Source organism: Myotis daubentonii, chromosome 1 (genome assembly GCF_963259705.1).
Source record: "Myotis daubentonii chromosome 1, mMyoDau2.1, whole genome shotgun sequence".
NCBI lineage: Eukaryota > Metazoa > Chordata > Mammalia > Chiroptera > Vespertilionidae > Myotis > Myotis daubentonii.
Genome location: NC_081840.1, coordinates 72,128,252 through 72,145,741, shown reverse-complemented (window position 1 = coordinate 72,145,741; position 17,490 = coordinate 72,128,252). Strand labels below are relative to the sequence as shown.

The 17,490-nt window shown below is 39.5% G+C and overlaps 1 long non-coding RNA gene and 1 pseudogene across 1 annotated transcript in view; one reads left to right on the top strand and one right to left on the bottom strand.

Annotated features, from left to right (window-relative positions):
• Nucleotides 1-17,490, bottom strand: part of LOC132239305 (uncharacterized) — a 358,468-nt gene that overhangs the window by 135,286 nt on the left and 205,692 nt on the right. The window lies entirely within an intron of this gene.
• On the top strand, nt 8,540-8,665 carry LOC132224845 (small nucleolar RNA SNORA1; annotated as a pseudogene).

The window sequence follows — 17,490 nt, the reverse complement described above, 5'->3', positions numbered from 1 at the left end:
CTTTGAAAAGAGGAAGGTTCGAGGACCGCTGCTCCATTCCATGTTGCTGCTCCTGTAGGAACAATGAGGCAGGGTGTGCATGGACCTGAAGATTGGGTCCAGTGAGTGAATGGTGCTGGAGCAGCTACTGTGAACTTCACACCCTGCACAAAATCCCCCTCTGGATCCCTGTTGATTATTCAGCTTGACCTTTCTCAAGGTCAGAATTAGGGAAAGCCAGCCAATCAGGAAGGGTGCTGAAACAAAACATGCAAATGTAATAGGACCAAGGAAATTGTTTTTAGTAGAACACTCCAGAGACAACTAACTGCCTTTATAGTTGCAAAGAAGCTTCTGTGGTAGTGAGTGGGAGAAGGAGATGAGCCCCCCAGGGAGTTTAATTCAGTAACAAAAGATGGTCATTAAGTTGCTTCTAAGGAAGGCAGGTCCTGCAGACCTTTTTTTTTTTTTTTTTTCCAGAGTCGAAGCCAAAGCCTGTCACTATTTAGGACTACAGAGGAGTAGCTGAATGACCACCAGTGCTCTCCCCACTACTTTTTATCCAGGCTTAATCCACTCCTCTAAGTAAATATTTAACAAATATATTAAATACTAGAGGCCCAGTGCACAAATTTGTACACCAGTGGGATCCCTCAAACTGGCCTGTGGGATCGGGCCAAAACCAGCTCTCTGACATTCCCCAAGGGGTCCCTCATTGTGAGAAGGTGCAGGCCAGGCTGAGGGAACCCACTGATGCACGATCAGGGCCCGGGAGGGACATGGGAAGTTGGCCAGCCAGGGAGGGACCTCGGAAGGGCTCCAGGGCGAGTCTGGCCCATCTTGCTCAGTCCTGATAGGCTGGACCCCAGCAGCAAGTTAGCCTACCAGTTAGAGCATCTGTCCCCTGGTGGTCAGTGTACATTATAGCGAATGGTCAACAAGTCAACTGCCTGCCCCCTGGTGGTCAGTGCACATCATAGTGAGCGGTTGAGCGACCTTAGCATATAATTAGCATATTACGCTTCGATTGGTTGACCAGATGACCGGATGACCAGACACTTAGCATATTAGGCTTTTATTATATAGGATAAAGGTTTGAAGATGCATAGAATCATTGACTTGGCTCATGCATCCCCATGATGGCAGGTTTTGGAGCTGCCATCCCCCCATCACCTCCTCTCTCTTCCAGGTCTTTGTATGTCTAGTCCCATTGCTTGCAATACTCTCTGCTCTCACTCACCCTTTTTCCCTTCTGTGGGGCCCTGTCTAGAGTACACCAGATGACCAAGGCCAGTTAGAGTGTGGAGGCCCTGTTCAGAGTATGCCAGGTGTTCAAGGCCACTCTGAGTGTGGGACTCCTAATCAAAGTGTTCAAGCTTGAGTTGCATATGCAAGTGCACAGCAAGGCCACAGCTATCGCACTGTACACTGCGTAAGTATGCCCTTCTATAACTCAAAATAGTGAGGTCACTATTTTGGAGAGAAGCCTCTTTTGTCTAAGTAGTATAAAGTTGTTACTGACCAGCCAGTACAGGGCTGTATTATGGGGAAGATGTATTACTGACCAGGAAGCTGCTGCTGTAGGTACAGAGACTACTGCTGCTGTGTGGGAAAGATGTATTGTTAATTAGCCAGTGTGTGGCTACAGTATGGGACTGTACTTTGAAAAACTGTTTTGTCTAGTGGCTCCTTGTTAGCAATGGCTACATGGCCACTGGCTTCTACAATGAAGACTCTCTTATATACCCACAACTTCCCATGGCTTCTCCACCAAATACCTGGCGTCCTAGGAGGTGACCTGACAGTTGGCATAGTGAGGCAGGATAAAGGACCTAGGGTTTGAGGAGTAAGTACTCCAACAATGGTGCAGTGAACAGAGGATAAAGGAGAGCTGTGTTCCCAACACCTTATTCTTACAAGTCTTGCAGGTCTCTGTTTAAGCACTCCTCTGAGAGCTTAGAGCTTAGAGCTTAGAGACTCTTAGTGTGTGTTCTGATGACTCTGTCACAGCACTGATCAGGGGTCATTGTTATTACATATCTAATTGCCCATTTCCTGGTAAACTGTGAACTCAACAAAGTCAGATACTTGTTTTTATCTTGCCTAGCACTGTTTCCTCAAAGCTACCCCAATGATCATTAAATATGTATTGAGCATTGAATGAACTGAGAATATAAGGGTATGTATGCAGGGTGACCCTCACTTAGATGGATCAAAGGCTGGGTCCAGAACTGTTATTAGTTCACAGGAACTCCAGTGGCTGGAATAACTAACTTTATCAAAGATCAATCTTATTTAAATTACGGTGCCAAGAATCCTGAGATGAGGATCAGGAGTACAAGGTTCAACCAAATGTGTGACCTTTGGCCAGTTGTTTAATCTCTCAGAGTTTTTCTGAGTAGCAAAGGAAAGTGTAGCAAAGAACTCTGAAAACAGCCCAAATATGAATACATAGTCCTGGAGACGTAGGAGAGATGGGGTCATCTCTAAAGGACTGCGGTTGGGACGAAGGGACCACATTCTGGTTCCCATTTTTCCCACCTCTAGCCATATGTCTGGTTGAATCAGCGCAGTAAGTACAGTGGAGCCCTCATCACCCCCCACTCACCACCGCCATTATCTGGTTGATTAATACAGTTTGTGTGTTATTGCAGGAGCAAGGGGAGGAGGAGAGAGAACAAAGTGGCAGGCAGCCTCTGCTGTTGCAAGAATGTGGTGGATCTGTCAAAAACACTTTCCAGATTCCTCATTCTCTAGGGGATAATTTTTCTGTTGGTGTTTTGAGATCTCAAAATTAAATACCTGTACCAGAACTGCAATCTCCAAGGTGACAGTGCTGGAAATCTCCCTTGGCCTCTTAACATGAGAGGTTTTAAATAATAGTCGCCTTAATGAAGTACCATATGGACAACGTTTTAGGACAGGCGGTCAGATGGTGGCAAGAACGAAAAAAAAATCAACTACAAAAACAAGCAAAAGTGTTTCACAATATACCAAATCATCACTTGTATGCCTTAAACTTATACAATGTTATATATCAGTTATGTTTCAATAAAGTTGAGGAAAAACTAGCTAAAGAATTAGAAGTAGGATTGCAGATTTAGAAAATAAAAATATTTTGGACATACCTACCAGAAAAAAATTATTCCTTGTTTATCTGAAATTCACATGTAACTTGGTGTCATATATTTTATCAGAAAACCTTTAATGGAAGACTTCTCCTTTTCCTAGTCTGTTCTAATTATTCCATAATGAAAATATAATGTTCTATAGAAGTATTTATTCTGTAGTATCATTGCTTAAATGAGTTGATTCCCATTTAATGTCTTTAAAATTACTCTCCCCTTCAAAAATAGCCATTGTTTTCCACTTTTTATATAGATTAGGATGTAATGTCCCTCTTAAATTATTTTATGTATTTTGGGGCTCTTCTATGTTTTAACCTTAAATCCATAAGGAATTTTATCATTATGCTCCTTTTATTGTATTATAGTTCAATACCATGAGTTACAATGTATTATTTGAAAATGGTGAAATAAAAGAAATCACCACTTTTCACAGTGGGGAATCTTGGGCACTGCATTTTAGTTATTCTGCTTAATGCTCAGTGGGATTTTTTTATATTATATTGTTTTTTATTGAAATTTTCAAATGTATACAAAAGTAGAAGGAATATTATTACGAACCTCCATGTATTATTAGCCAGCGTTACCAGTTATCATCTCACGGCCAAAATTATGTTATTCATACCTCTACTCATTCCTCATCCCTACTGCCACCTTGCTTATTTTAGAGTGAATCTCAGACATCAAGTCATTTCATTGGTCAAGTTCAGTATATGTCGCTAAAAGGTAAAGATCTTTTAAAAATATTCACAATACTATAATCCACCTAAAAATCAACAGAATGTCTAATTTTATCAGATATCTAATGAAGGTTAAAATTTCCCCAATCATCTCAATTTTTTATAGCCTATTTTTAAAGTCTCCTTATTGTAATTTATTAAATAGGTTTCTCCCTCCCTCCTCTGCCTCTCCCTTTATAAGCTATTTATTGTAGAAACTGGACTGTCCAGTTGAGTTTTCTACACTCTGGATTTTATTAGTAAAAATTGTATCCTCATGGTATCATTTAACATGACTCTCTGTCCCTATATTTCGTATAGTTGGATCTAGAGATTTAGCCTAATTCAGGTTAATTTATTTTTTTTTTGCAAGAATACCCTGCAGGTGGTGGGTGTGTTTCCAACAGGAGACATGTAATATCCATTTGTCTCTCTTTTTGTGCTATCAGCAGTCATTGAGGATCATTGGCTATCAGTGGTGGGCAAACTGCGGCTCGGGAGCCACATGCGGCTCTTCGGCCCCTTGAGTGTGGCTCTTCCACAAAATACTGACTTCTGTGCATGGGCCACGAAGTTTCAATCGCACTGTACATGTGCGTCCGCACGTGGTATTTTGTGGAAGAGCCACACTCAAGGGGCCAAAGAGCCACACTCAAGGGGCCAAAGAGCCACATGTGGCTGGAGAGCCGCAGTTTGCCGACCACTGGCCTAGATCCATTATTTGATCAGAAATCTGTGAAATGGTGTTAGTCTTACTATATCATTCTTTTTCTATTTATTTTATTTTTTTTTTCCTTTTTTTTTTTTAAATTAAATCTTTATTGTTCAGATTATTACATTTGTTCCTTTTTTCCCCCCCCCATAACTCCCCTCCTCCCAGTTCCCGCCCCACCCTCCGCCCTCACTCCCCACCCACTGTCCTCATCCATAGGTGCACGATTTTTGTCCAGTCTCTTCCCGCATCTCCCACACCCCTTTCCCCCCCAAGAATAGTCAGTCCATTCCCTTTCTATGTCCCTGATTCTATTATAATCAACAGTTCATTCTGTTCATCAGATTATTTATTCACTTGATTCTTAGATTCACTTGTTCATAGATGCATATTTGTTGTTCATAATTTGTATCTTTACCTTTTTCTTCCTCTTCCTCTTCTTAAAGGATACCTTTCAGCATTTCATATAATCCTGGTTTGGTGGTGATGAACTCCTTTAGCTTTTCCTTATCTGTGAAGCTCTTTATCTGACCTTCAATTCTGAATGATAGCTTTGCTGGATAAAGTAATCTTGGTTGTAGGTTCTTGGTATTCATCACTTTGAATATTTCTTGCCACTCCCTTCTGGCCTGCAAAGTTTCTGTTGAGAAATCAGCTGACAGTCGTATGGGTATTCCCTTGTAGGTAACTGAGTTTCTTTCTCTTGCTGTTTTTAAGATTCTCTCTTTATCTTTTGCTCTTGGCATTTTAATTATGATGTGTCTTGGTGTGGTCCTCTTTGGATTCCTTTTGTTTGGGGTTCTCCGCGCTTCTTGGACCTGTAAGTCCATTTCTTTCCCCAGGTGGGGGAAGTTTTCTGTCATTATTTCTTCAAATAGGTTTTCAATATCTTGGTCTCTCTCATCTTCTGGCACCCCTATAATTCTGATGTTGGTACGCTTGAAGCTGTCCCAGAGGCTCCTTACACTATCCTCGCATTTTTGGATTCTTTTTTCATTTTGCTTTTCCGGTTGGATGTTTTTTGCTTCCTCGCATTTCAAATCATTGACTTGATTCTTGCGCTCCTCTGGTCTGCTGTCGGGCGTCTGTATAATATTCGTTATTTCAGTCTGTGTGTGCTTAATTTCTAGTTGGTTCCCCAATATAAGATCGAGGGCCTTATTAGTTTTCGTGTAGATCTCATTAAGTTTATCGGCAGCTTCTAAACAGTTCTTGAGAGACCTTAAAAGTGTGGTTCTGAACTCTATTTCTTCCATTGACAATTTTGTCCTGTTTCTTTGTCTCCGCATTTTGTTATGCTTCCTTGGTGCACCCCCTAGTGGTCTTTGTTCGCAGTCTTATAGATAAATCTTGATTGTTGTAGCTAATTCCAGGGAGGGTTTGACCTCCGGGCCAAGTGGCTATGAGAATCAGCTGTGTCAGCAGTGAGAGAACTTCTGTCCTCTAGGGAGGTGCTAATCTAGCCTTTGCCTGAGGCTATCAGGCAAATGGTTCTGCGCTGGGCTTGGGCGGGGCGGGTCGCACAGGATCAACAGGGTGGGCCAGAGAGAGCAGTTATGGCGGCTCTCAGTCCTGTCCCAAGGGGCTCTGCCTCTCTGAGTCCCAGCACCCGCTGCAAAGCTGGGAGAGAAAGCTGCACTCGCTCTGACCGAAGCCAGACAGTCCCGCTTCTCCCGTTTGAGTCTGGGTCCCTAAAGACTCGCCCGGATCTGGTGCTCAGAGTCTGCGACTCCCTCCCGATTGAAAACAACAACCGCGCCCTCCGCCGCCAGCCCGCTCTGCGCACTCCGCACCTCAGAATTTGACTTCAGCACTGCGCCTCCTCTGAGTGTCCGTATGCGTTTCTCTTTCCTCCTAGTTGTAGGACTTCCACTCAGCCAGCGTTCCTGTGGTTCTGGGTGATGTCCCTTCCGTTTTTTGGTTTCACTTTTGAAGTAGTTGTTCAAAGCAGCCAACTCCGGCGTTAACCTATGCCGCCATCTTGGTTCTCCAAGCTTCTATTTATTTTTGAAAAAACTCTCCCTCATCAACTATTTTGTTATCCTGAAGTTTATTTCATGTGGGAAAGTACCATTGGCCCGTTCCCTGGGAAACAGATTCTGAGGCAGACATCACAGGTCTGAAAGGAGGGAGCTCTGGGGAACATCGCTTGTAAGAGCGCGAGGGAAGCAAGGCCTGGGTGAGGGAGAGTTGGACTGCTTAGTGGTTGACTACCTTAATTAAAAATATACTTAGAAACTGAAGAGTTTAATTTTTAATTGCATTTCACCCATACAAATTGCATTTCATCCATTCTACATTTACTTAGGAGCACCAACGTGCCAAGAACTGCGGCTGGCCTTCGTGCTTAAATTCTGATCCTCGGCTAGATAGCTTCACCCATTATGGGCAGTAACAAGGAGGGTTTGATCTCAAAGCTATTCCCTTTCCTTATTGGACTGATGGGTATTTCAGAAGGTCAAAGAAGACACACATGGACTGCCAAGCTCAAGAGACGATTCCTGCATTGTCAGAACAGAGTGTGTAGAATATTGGCAATTTCATCTCCTATGAGAAGGTAGGTCACAGGACAAGAGGGTGGTCTCCTTGGTGCTGGCCAATACAGATCTGGGACAAAGGCGAGCACTGAAGGAAGTGCTGCCTGGGTCAGAAGGCTCCTCAGCTGTTTTCATTCCATCAAATGATAGAACAAGTGCACATGTACTAATGCTGCAGCCGGAACACCTTGAAAAGAATTTCCTGGAAGAGTGAGAATCTTAATGTAGAAGCTAGTTTAATAGCTTTCTCTAGAATTTGGAAAGGTTCACATCTACACGGGCCATAGATTCTTATCCAGGCGATAGGTTCAATAGCTAATAGCTTCTCTCGGTACTTTCCAGCCCCAGGAGTCAGTAATTTAGTGTACTTAAGGAGCGATCTCCCTGACATTTTTGCATTGAATATCAGAATAAATAGGTAATAGCATATCTATATAACTTGCTAACATGTCATTTAGGCTGCCTGAGGGCTGCCGTAAATTGCTCTGCTACCTTTTTAAGTGAATATACAAATGCTAAGCATCAGCGATAAGATCATCCTGTATTTTATTTTATGATTATTCTTCCCCTCTGGTGCTGAGAAATGAATTGCTTATGAGAGGGAAGGGAGGATTGGCTTAATAACTTGTAATCAGATATGCCACACAGCAAATGTGAAGTTCCCGTTTTCCTAGGTTAGCCATTTTTTAATCCCATGGAGAACAATCGAATCTCATAATATGGGAAAGGCCAGTGGTAACCCTTAACTGCAAAATGCCTACAGAAATTAGGTGCAAGAGAGAATGAAACAATGGAATAAACCTGTGATTGGCGACTATCTTGCCATTCTTTCTGAAGCTCTTACCAAGAGATAGCTAATAATGATATCAACACAAAGCTTACTGTTCTAAACACTTTATTACTAATAACTTAATGCTTACAACTCCGTTTTATAGATGAGGGCACTGAAACACGAGGGTTAAATGATTAGCCTAGGGTCACACACGGAGTCCCAGATAGTGCGCTAAACTGCCCCTAATGAAATACTGATTTCCTAACTGTTTTGGGGTTTGTTCAATACTGTGTTTCCCGGGAAGACTAAATCAGTTTTTGAGAAAACATGGCCTTCTGTCCAATTTCACATTAGGAAGAATCTTTGGCTCAATCCGTCAGTCTCTAAAAGTCCCTCAGAGCCCTTAGTTGGATAATTAGTTGCGAACAATATCAATTATATCTAAGTGGGCAAATTTAATTACTACAGAAGACCAATTGATTTTTTAAATTATCATTGATTGCTCAGTGGTTATCTCCATGTAAAGATTGGTACATTCTGAATCTTTAATTTAATTAGTTTATTAAGTAGTCCAAAGGTTGACACCAAAGTAAGAGGTGAATGTTCTCCCTGCTCCCCTTTCTTCTCAGTGAAGGATAAACACTGTGGAAGCCCGAGACAAACAATTACTATTAAATTATGCGCAGGTTTCTGGAAGGCATTTTTTAAAAAATTGATTTCAGAGTGTCTAGAAATTTGTTAATGTGGCTACATTGAGAGACAGGTTATGCTTCCATCACAGTAATCTTATTACAGTGGTGACAATGAGACTTGTAACATTTAAAATAAATAAATAAATAAATAAATAAATAAAAATTGATTTCAGAGAGATGAAGGAAGAGGAAGAGAAAGATAGAGACATCAATGATGACAGAGAATCATCAATTGGCTGCCTCCTCCACACCCCCTACTGGGGATGGAGCCCACAATCTGGGTATGTGCCCTGACCAGGGATCAAACTGTGACCTCTTGGTTCATAGGTCGATGCTCAACTACTGAACCACACTGGCCGGGTATTGAGACATCCTTTTTTTGTTGTTTTAGCAAATTTATTAGAGGCAGAAATACTTTGTTTCCCTAATGGTGAGAATAGAACATGCCATATTACCTGGGGTACCAGTGTGCTGATATTTTAAATCCTGAAATCAAACTCACAATACAGCCAGTTAAGACCCTAAGGATTATTGGAAATTGATGAGGTTTTAAAGCGGATTCTACTCTTTAATCTATCCTAACTCCCCCTTCTTTCCTCAATACCAACTGGATGAATAATTTGGATTTCTTTGTCTCCATTTTCTCATCTTTAAAATGAAGAGAATCATATGTGTCTTATCTAGCACACAATCATACTTGTCTAAACTATGACATTGCATTTAAAAATATTAAATGTATGTAAATTCAAGTGTCAGTAATATTTAGATAATCACCATATTTGCATTATTTCGCTGTAAAAAATTTGTCTGACATTAAATCAATTATCTATTGCTACATAAGAAGTTACTCCAACACTTACTGGCTTAAAACAACCACTTATATTTCTCATAAGCCTACAAATGAGCCCGGTGGATCCTGCTGGTCAGGGCCTGGTCAGTGCTCGGTTGAGCTGGATTGTGCATCTGTCGCCAGCTGGTGGGTCAGTTGTGGCCGGCTGGTTTAGGATGGCCACAGCTGGGATGATCTGGCTCTTTCATATGGTCTCTTATTCTTTAGCAGGTGGGCCAGAGTGGCTCTCGCGGCAAAGGTAGAGGAGCATGAGTGCAAATAAGTGCACACGCTGCCTCTCAAGGCCTTGGCTAAGTGTGGCCCCCCCCTCATATCCACCACAATCTAGAGACCAACACAAGTTGCAAAACAGACTGGTTCAAAGGATGGGCGTGTGGAACAAATAAATGGCACATCCTGGTTGGAGGAGATGTATAGACGTGGTGTAAGGAGGGGGAAAAACAGAAGCCATTTCTGCAATAGATCTATCACATTGAATTACTTACATTCAATTAAAACCCTTGATTGTTTTAATCTATTTCACGGTGGCAGTGATTTCTGACATTTTCAATTTTTCTGTCACTGTGTTATATAACTTTTTATATAAGGGCACTGTTTTTATCCATGACTTGCTGCCTATATATAAGCCTAAAGTAAGATATTTGAATATGCTTGCAATTATTATGACCAACTTTTACCTGGAAAGGTTATTAGCTATATTCTTATTTATTACTCTTGTTTGCTATATTAGCAAAGAAAAGAAAACAAGCAGGTGATTTAGAATAGTTGTTGGATTCTGAGGGCCAAAGCTTTGCACTACTGGATTCTCGGTTGCACTGAAATCATTATACACTTCATTATGGATTTTATAAGCAGTCAAAGTAGAAGAAGATTCGAGATAATGTACATTGAAAATCCAGGTCTCTAGCCCTGACCTTAAAAAAGAAGGCAGGGAGCCCTGACCGGTTTGGCTCAGTGGATAGAGCATCGGCCTGCGGACTGAAGGGTCCCAGGTTCGATTCCAGTCGGGGGGGCATGTGCCTTGGTTGCGGGCACATCCCCAATGAGGGGTGTTTCTAGCTCTCTATCCCTCTCCCTTCCTCTCTGTGGAAAATCAATAAAATATATTTAAAAAAGAAACGAAAAAGAAGGCAGGGTTTGGCTTTGTTTTATTTTGCAGTAGAATGAGCCCAACTGGATTGATTAAGTTCCCTGAATGTGTGTTAAATTCTTGATTTCACTTGGATTTAGGCATTTGGTTGTAGGAGGCCAAACATCTGGATGTTTTTTCTCAACAGTGCCACATATACATCTGTGCAGAGCAATGTTCTGGTTTTGGCGTTTAGTTAGCATCCTTATATATGCTCTTCAACCAGAGGCAACACACCACTGGCGTAATTCCAGAAATTTGGGTCGAAAGATGTATTTCTGATTAAGTATAATTTTATCAACAGTCAATATAACTTATCTGAATCACACTTAGGCACTTGGCAATAACTTGTAGATGCTAACATTCCCTTTCTCTATGTTGGCATTGTGTTCAGGAGCATTTAAAATGTATTGCCACAACACTTTCTAAACGCCTATTATAATTTAATGTTATATTTGGCAACACAACCTAAAATGCAGTAGCTAATAATGCAAGCTCATTTATTTGCATACTATTGTTAACCATTTTCAGGGAGTACTTACCAAATGTGTCAAGCTGCTAAGATCTATTTAATGACTTAATGGATGAGATACATTGTTCTTAAATTCAATTATACCCTTTGCACCTCTGGAATTAAGGTCATGTCAGCATTTCTATTATGTAAGTGCCTGGGTTTGGCAGTTTTTAACGGAGCTATAAAAATGGGCTTCCAAATCAAATCTCAGTAATAAAGGTCAATGCCTGGGGGGACCCCCCCCCAATTTAGTGTATATAATGTTATGGTCCATCTCCTGCTTTCTAAAATAATCTTTTAGAAAAAATTCCATTATGGTCCTCCTGTGGCAGAAGGAAAACTTTAATTTCCTGTTTGCTTCTTAAGACTCGTGTTTTCTTTTCTGACGAGTAACAGTCATTTCTCAGACAATCTGTCTTTTAATACACTAGTACTTATTGCTTGTGTGACTTCAGGCTGTCACTTAGCTACTTTGTGCTTCAATTTACTCATCTGTAAAATAGACTATTAATAGTACGTACCTTATAGAGTCATAGTGAGTATTAAATGAGATAATAGACATATATGTTTCAGACAATACATATTAATTACTCAACAAAGGTTAGCTTTTTTTTTTTTTTTTTTTTTTTTTTTTAAATCCTGAGGCTATCCCGAGGACATTTTTCCATTGATTTTTAGAGAGAGTGGAAGAGAGAGGGAAAGACAGAGAGAAATAGCGATGTGAGAGAAACACACGGATTGGTTGCCTCCTGCACGTGCGAGGACCTGGGCCAGGGAGGAGCCTGCAACTGAGATACGTGCCCTTGACTGGAATTGAACCCAGGATTCTTTGGTCTGCAGGCCAATGCTCTATCTACTGAGCCAAACTGGCTAGGGCTAGCTTTTATTATTATTATATAAGAGATTTAATATGAGTTCATTCAACATTAGGAAGCATCTAAACAGAACAGGCCGCTGAGGTGAGATTTGGCATTTACTGAAAGGTATGGAAGATGCTATGGCTATGAGCTAATTATCACCCTGATGTCAATAGTTTTATTATTTTAGAAATTATTATATTTTATCCCCAGATTTGCTTATGAAAAGAACAAAATTGTATAGGTGGGTGATTGGCCCTGTAGTTTTAAAACATGACCTATGTTTTGCTAATGAGACACTCTAGGCAGCTCTACACAGCAGCATATCAGTTATAAGAAGGTGGACATAGTTTCCTGGGTGCAGGAAAAAAGCATTCTTTTACTGGCTTTTGAAAAACTTCACTGATATATTTGGTGCTGTATTAACCAAGTGCCCATTTGTTCCTGAATAAATGACAGAGAAATTCTCTTCCAAAAATTTGAAAGAGGCACATTCACTGACAGAAAAATCTGTTTTCTCTGTTTTTACTCACAGGACAACCACTGGTTCCTTAGTTGTCACAGCCTTCTTTCTGGGCTGAGGACAGGGCACTGCGTGAGGGACCCACACAGGGCATTACAGGGGGGCAACTGCACAGGACTCCGTGCAGACACCTCAGTAATGATGTGCCACATTGCAAAAAATCCCCCCAAAATAAAATAATGGAATGGGATCCAAAGTCCTTGGAAAGATTTTAATCAATATTTTTTAGAAACTTTCATTTTAATCTATTCTATCTAAACACTGAATATTGTTATTCCCAAATTAAATAAATTGACTGCATTTCCACCTCTATAGCATTCTTTGAACTGTTCTGTTTGATCTGATTCAGAATGAATTTGATGTTTTTCTCTTTGACATCATACAGATGACATTCATAGAACTATGATCTGTTGTTTTTATGCTGCCATTGTACAAAGTCCTAGAGTTGGACCGTCCTGCAGAACTCACTCCTGTAAGTAAATACTGAATGTGCCAACCACTCTGTTCACAGGAACTTCCTCTATTTCTTTTTAAAGGAAAGGTCCATAGACTTTGATGAGGGAAAATCTAAACCAGGGAAAATGCTCTTGTTTAGAATCCTTGCTGGGCAGACATACCAAAAGTAAAGGAATCTAATGGTGTAGAGGGGATCCAAAGTAAAACTTTAAAAAAGAAAAAAAAATTTAAGTATAGTTTAAAATAATCTGAGCTCTAGCCAGTTTGGCTCAGAGGAGAGCATCAGCCTGCAGACTGAAGGGTCCTGGGTTTGATTCTGGTCAAGAGCATATGCTGGGGTTGTGGGCTCCATCCCCAGTAAGGGGATAATAATAATTATCCCCAATAATAATTCTCATTATTGATGTTTTTTTCTCTCTCCCTCTCTGAAATCAATAAAAATATATTTTAAAAAATAAAATAAAATAAAACATAACCTGAAATATTTATTAGCAAAGAGCAAGCTAAGTAGATGCCACTCAGGATTCTAGACAATAGAGCATTTGTGACTTGATTTACCACCAAAAAGGAAGTTAGAGATATATCAAATTCCTATTAATGTTTAAAAAATAATAAATAATACACAGCATAATTGATCAGGAACCTCAAAGCTAATATGATTTCTAAATAAATGAGAAATTTATCAATTGACCAGAAACCATCAACTGTACAATGTAGATTACATTGTTTAGTGATCCCTGTTACATCGATCCAGTAAGAGATTAAGACAGGTGATGATACAGTCTCTTAGAAAGTCATTACTGCCATTCTAGAAATTCTATGTAACAAGTTAACTGGAGAAGTGGCCAGCATAAGTAATTGGTGTTATTCCCCCTAAAAATTCTACTATAAGGAAAGTTCAACTGGGAAGGAAAATGCAGTAGTTAAAATAGAATTGTGCACAGGGAGATGGAGATAAATGCTTTAAATGAAAGAGATGTTCACTTGACTGCTCAAGGTCCTCAGGGATAATGTTCATATGAGGGGCGCCCCCTATGGCTGGGCACCCTGATACTGCCAGTGCAGTGGTAAATTAATCAAGGACCTTCAAAATTAAGCTGAATGTTCCTTGATCAACAATGAATCATTGTCAGTCCACTCAATGGCAGCCACAGTGAACATGATAGTTTGGTGAATTTAAAGAGTATGCAGACTTTACAAGAGAATGAACTGGCTATGGAATCTAAGCATGTTCAGATTCTGTGTGGGTCCATATTAATTGAAGAAAAATATGTAATAGTGACGCAAGAGACAAAGTAAAATATGTACATAAACCTTCCATGCCCTTTCTTACAAAAACCTTTCCACCTGTTTAGTTTCAATTAAGATGATTCTACTTCTGGATAGCAGTCTCGTACTCACAGAGGCAAAAATAATACTTTGGTGACCCCAGACTATATGCATATACTTCTGGTATCACACCTATTTCATTGCATTATAATAATTTGTGTATGTGTTAGTTTCTCTAATAATATGCTCGGGGTTCATTGGGACTGCCTTTTATTTACTTTTGCAGCACTGGGCACATAACAAGTCCATAACAATATGTATTAAATGCATGTGTTAGCCAATATATGAGAACAAGAAATGTTCATGATTTCTATGGTGCATTTAATTCCAAAGATAAATGGGCTGACAGGCAAAATAAATCTCATGGCCAGATTTCTGTTTACCAAAAACACCTGCTTGTCAGAATAAATTATTTGGGGATCATCCAAAGACAAAACTCTAAGAGGTCTTAAAAAGTTGGAGAAATCATTTATTACAACTCAAGGTGATACTGAATAGAAATAAGATTCTATAACAACTTTTTAATCTTTGACCAGATCTGGTGTCCAAAAATAAGCAAAGAAAACTTAGGGAAAATCTACATTTTAAAAATCTATTTTTATGTTAATATTTAATTTGGAAATATGTAACTTTTCACTTTGTATCTTGATGGAATAAGGAGTAGTGAAGAGGGTAATGTGAATCTAAATAGCTTTAAGTTCCCTTGCCTACAACCCTGCCTGGCCACATTGGTAACTCATAGTGTCACATACTTCCCCTTTTAGGACGATAAGTATGTTAATTAAAAAATTTAATCAATATCTGAAAGGAAACAAAACACAAAACAAAGATTCAAACAGTGGGGTAATATTTGTTATTAATATTAGCAAAATTACTATTTTATTAAACTTTACCAAAAACTGTTACAAAAACTTGTTTTTCTTTGTGAAATATATTCTTGACGTGTAATTTAATGTTTGCCCTTGTCAGTGTATATATGAAACATTTGACTTGTCAAGTGAAATCCTTGATGGCTTTGCCAGCATGAGAGCTCGCTGAGTCTTAGCAGCACGTTTCATAGGGGACAGAGCAGGAAGTGGGGCCCTTGCTTCTGCTCTTTGCTGCTGTCATCTTAGGCAGTTACTCCGCTTTAGTCTCAGAGTTCTCATATACGAAATGAGGATGATTAACTATTGCACGAGGCAGTTACATCATTTAAATTACATGCACAAAAGCACTTGTAAAGTGCCATGTAAGTGTTAGTTATGATTATGGCTTCATCTACATAACATCAGGAAAACATCATGGAATATGAGGAGTGGGTTCCTTTTTCCAAAAGTGCTCCTTGGCAACACAAGTATTGAGGATTTTTTTCATTTCCTTCATTGTCTCCCCACCTCCAATTTTTTTTTTATTGTAATACAATACACATAACATAAAATTTATTATTTTGACCATTTTAAGTGTACAATCCAGTGGTTTGAAGTGCATTCATACTGTTGCAAATCATCACCACCGTCCATCTCCAGACCTATTTTCATTTGCACAAATTAAACTCTATACCCAGTAAACATTAACTCCCCATTTTCTCCTTCCTGATTCCTCCTTTTTTGAGATAATTTAGAATTCTAATGCTGCTTGCACTTTATCTCCAACACAAAATTCACTGCTAACCAGAATATAGTGGTGGTAATCTCAGTTCTATTTGTTACCTCCATTGATTTGGTCCTGGCAAGATAAACAGTCAGAAGATGTGGTTAAAAAATACTGTAATGTAGATTTTGCATATGATAGAAAAAACTTGCAATTTAGTCACATGTAAAAAGGCCTAATATTTTGCAAACTTATGGACAAAGCATTTTTTTTCCTGAAAATATATCCTAATAAATACCTAGGGATCTGTAAAAAGAATTACCTGAAAATGATGAACAACATGAAACTAGATCTTCTAAAGTCCCATCAATTATAGATTGGATTAAAAATTGATTATACTGCCCTGCCAGTGTTACTCAGTGGTTGAGCGTCAATCTATGAGCCAGGAGGTCACAGTTCAATTCCTGGTCAGGGCACAAACTGGGGTTGGGGGCTCCATCCCCAGTAGGGGGCATTCAGGAGGCAGCTGATCAATGATTCTCTCTCATCATTGATGTTTCTCTCTCTCTCTCTCTCTCTCTCTCTCTCTCTCTCTCTCTCTTTCTCTCTCTCTCTCTCTCTCTCTCTCTCTCTCTCTCTCTCTTTCTCTCTCTCTCTCTCTCTCTCCCTTCCTCTCTGAAATCAATAAAAGTATATTTTTAAAAGTATTAAAAAATTGATTGTACATATATACAATAAATAGCATATAATCACTAAGTAGCTTATAGAATAATACTTAAAATATGGGAGTATGGTCATGCTACAGTATTAACTGAAAAGACTTTAGAAAACAGTGTATGTAATGTTATATCAATTAAGTGATAAAAATAATATATATGTATTATATTAAAATAATATATATGCATATGTGGCAATCTATAGGCAGAATTATTAGTGATTTTAATTTCTCCTTTGCGACGTTTTATGTTTTGTAATTTTTTTCAGTGACCATATATTACTTTTATAACCAAGAACAAAATGTAATTAAATAAAAACTCAAGCACAGGCCACCTCCAAAGCAAACCCAGCAATGAACTCTGAAGTATTTCAGCTATGAACATTTAAGTAATTGGAAATTGGGAGGACCATAAAAAGTAGTCACTGGGGGCTAGTATTTGAATGAAAAACCCAAAGAGCTTGTTCCAAATCATGTCGGCTTTCACATTACTAATATAATTAAAGCAAGTAAATCAGTTGGGCAACATGCCACTCACCCTTCAGACACACGTCACAGCTGTCTGCATGCTCACTATCTTCACCTTGCGCAATTTTTACAGTTTTTAATATGAATATCAATTCCCTTTTTCATAAACCTAACCTATAAATGCCACAACCCCTCGGAGGGATTTCCCCAGGCTTCATTTTAAGCTCCACAAGAAAGGATGTAAAAGAGACCTTTCTTTTGTAAAGTGATTCTATAATTCTTTCCAATATCCATCATTTTCAAGGCCAAGTAATCATATTTAATAGATCCTAAATTACATTCTGTCAGGCAAGGATTCCCTTGCTGATATTAACCAGAGAGGAGGCCTGACAGTCAGAGGCCTGAAAGTAAGACATTGTTCTGCAAAGGGCTTACAAGCTTTCCTTTGCGGGGGTCAGCCCCGCTAAGTTTGCGCTGGTACAGGGTCTGCACCTCCCTCACAATCCTCAGCCTTCCCTGAGTTATCCACAAGCCAGCTCCT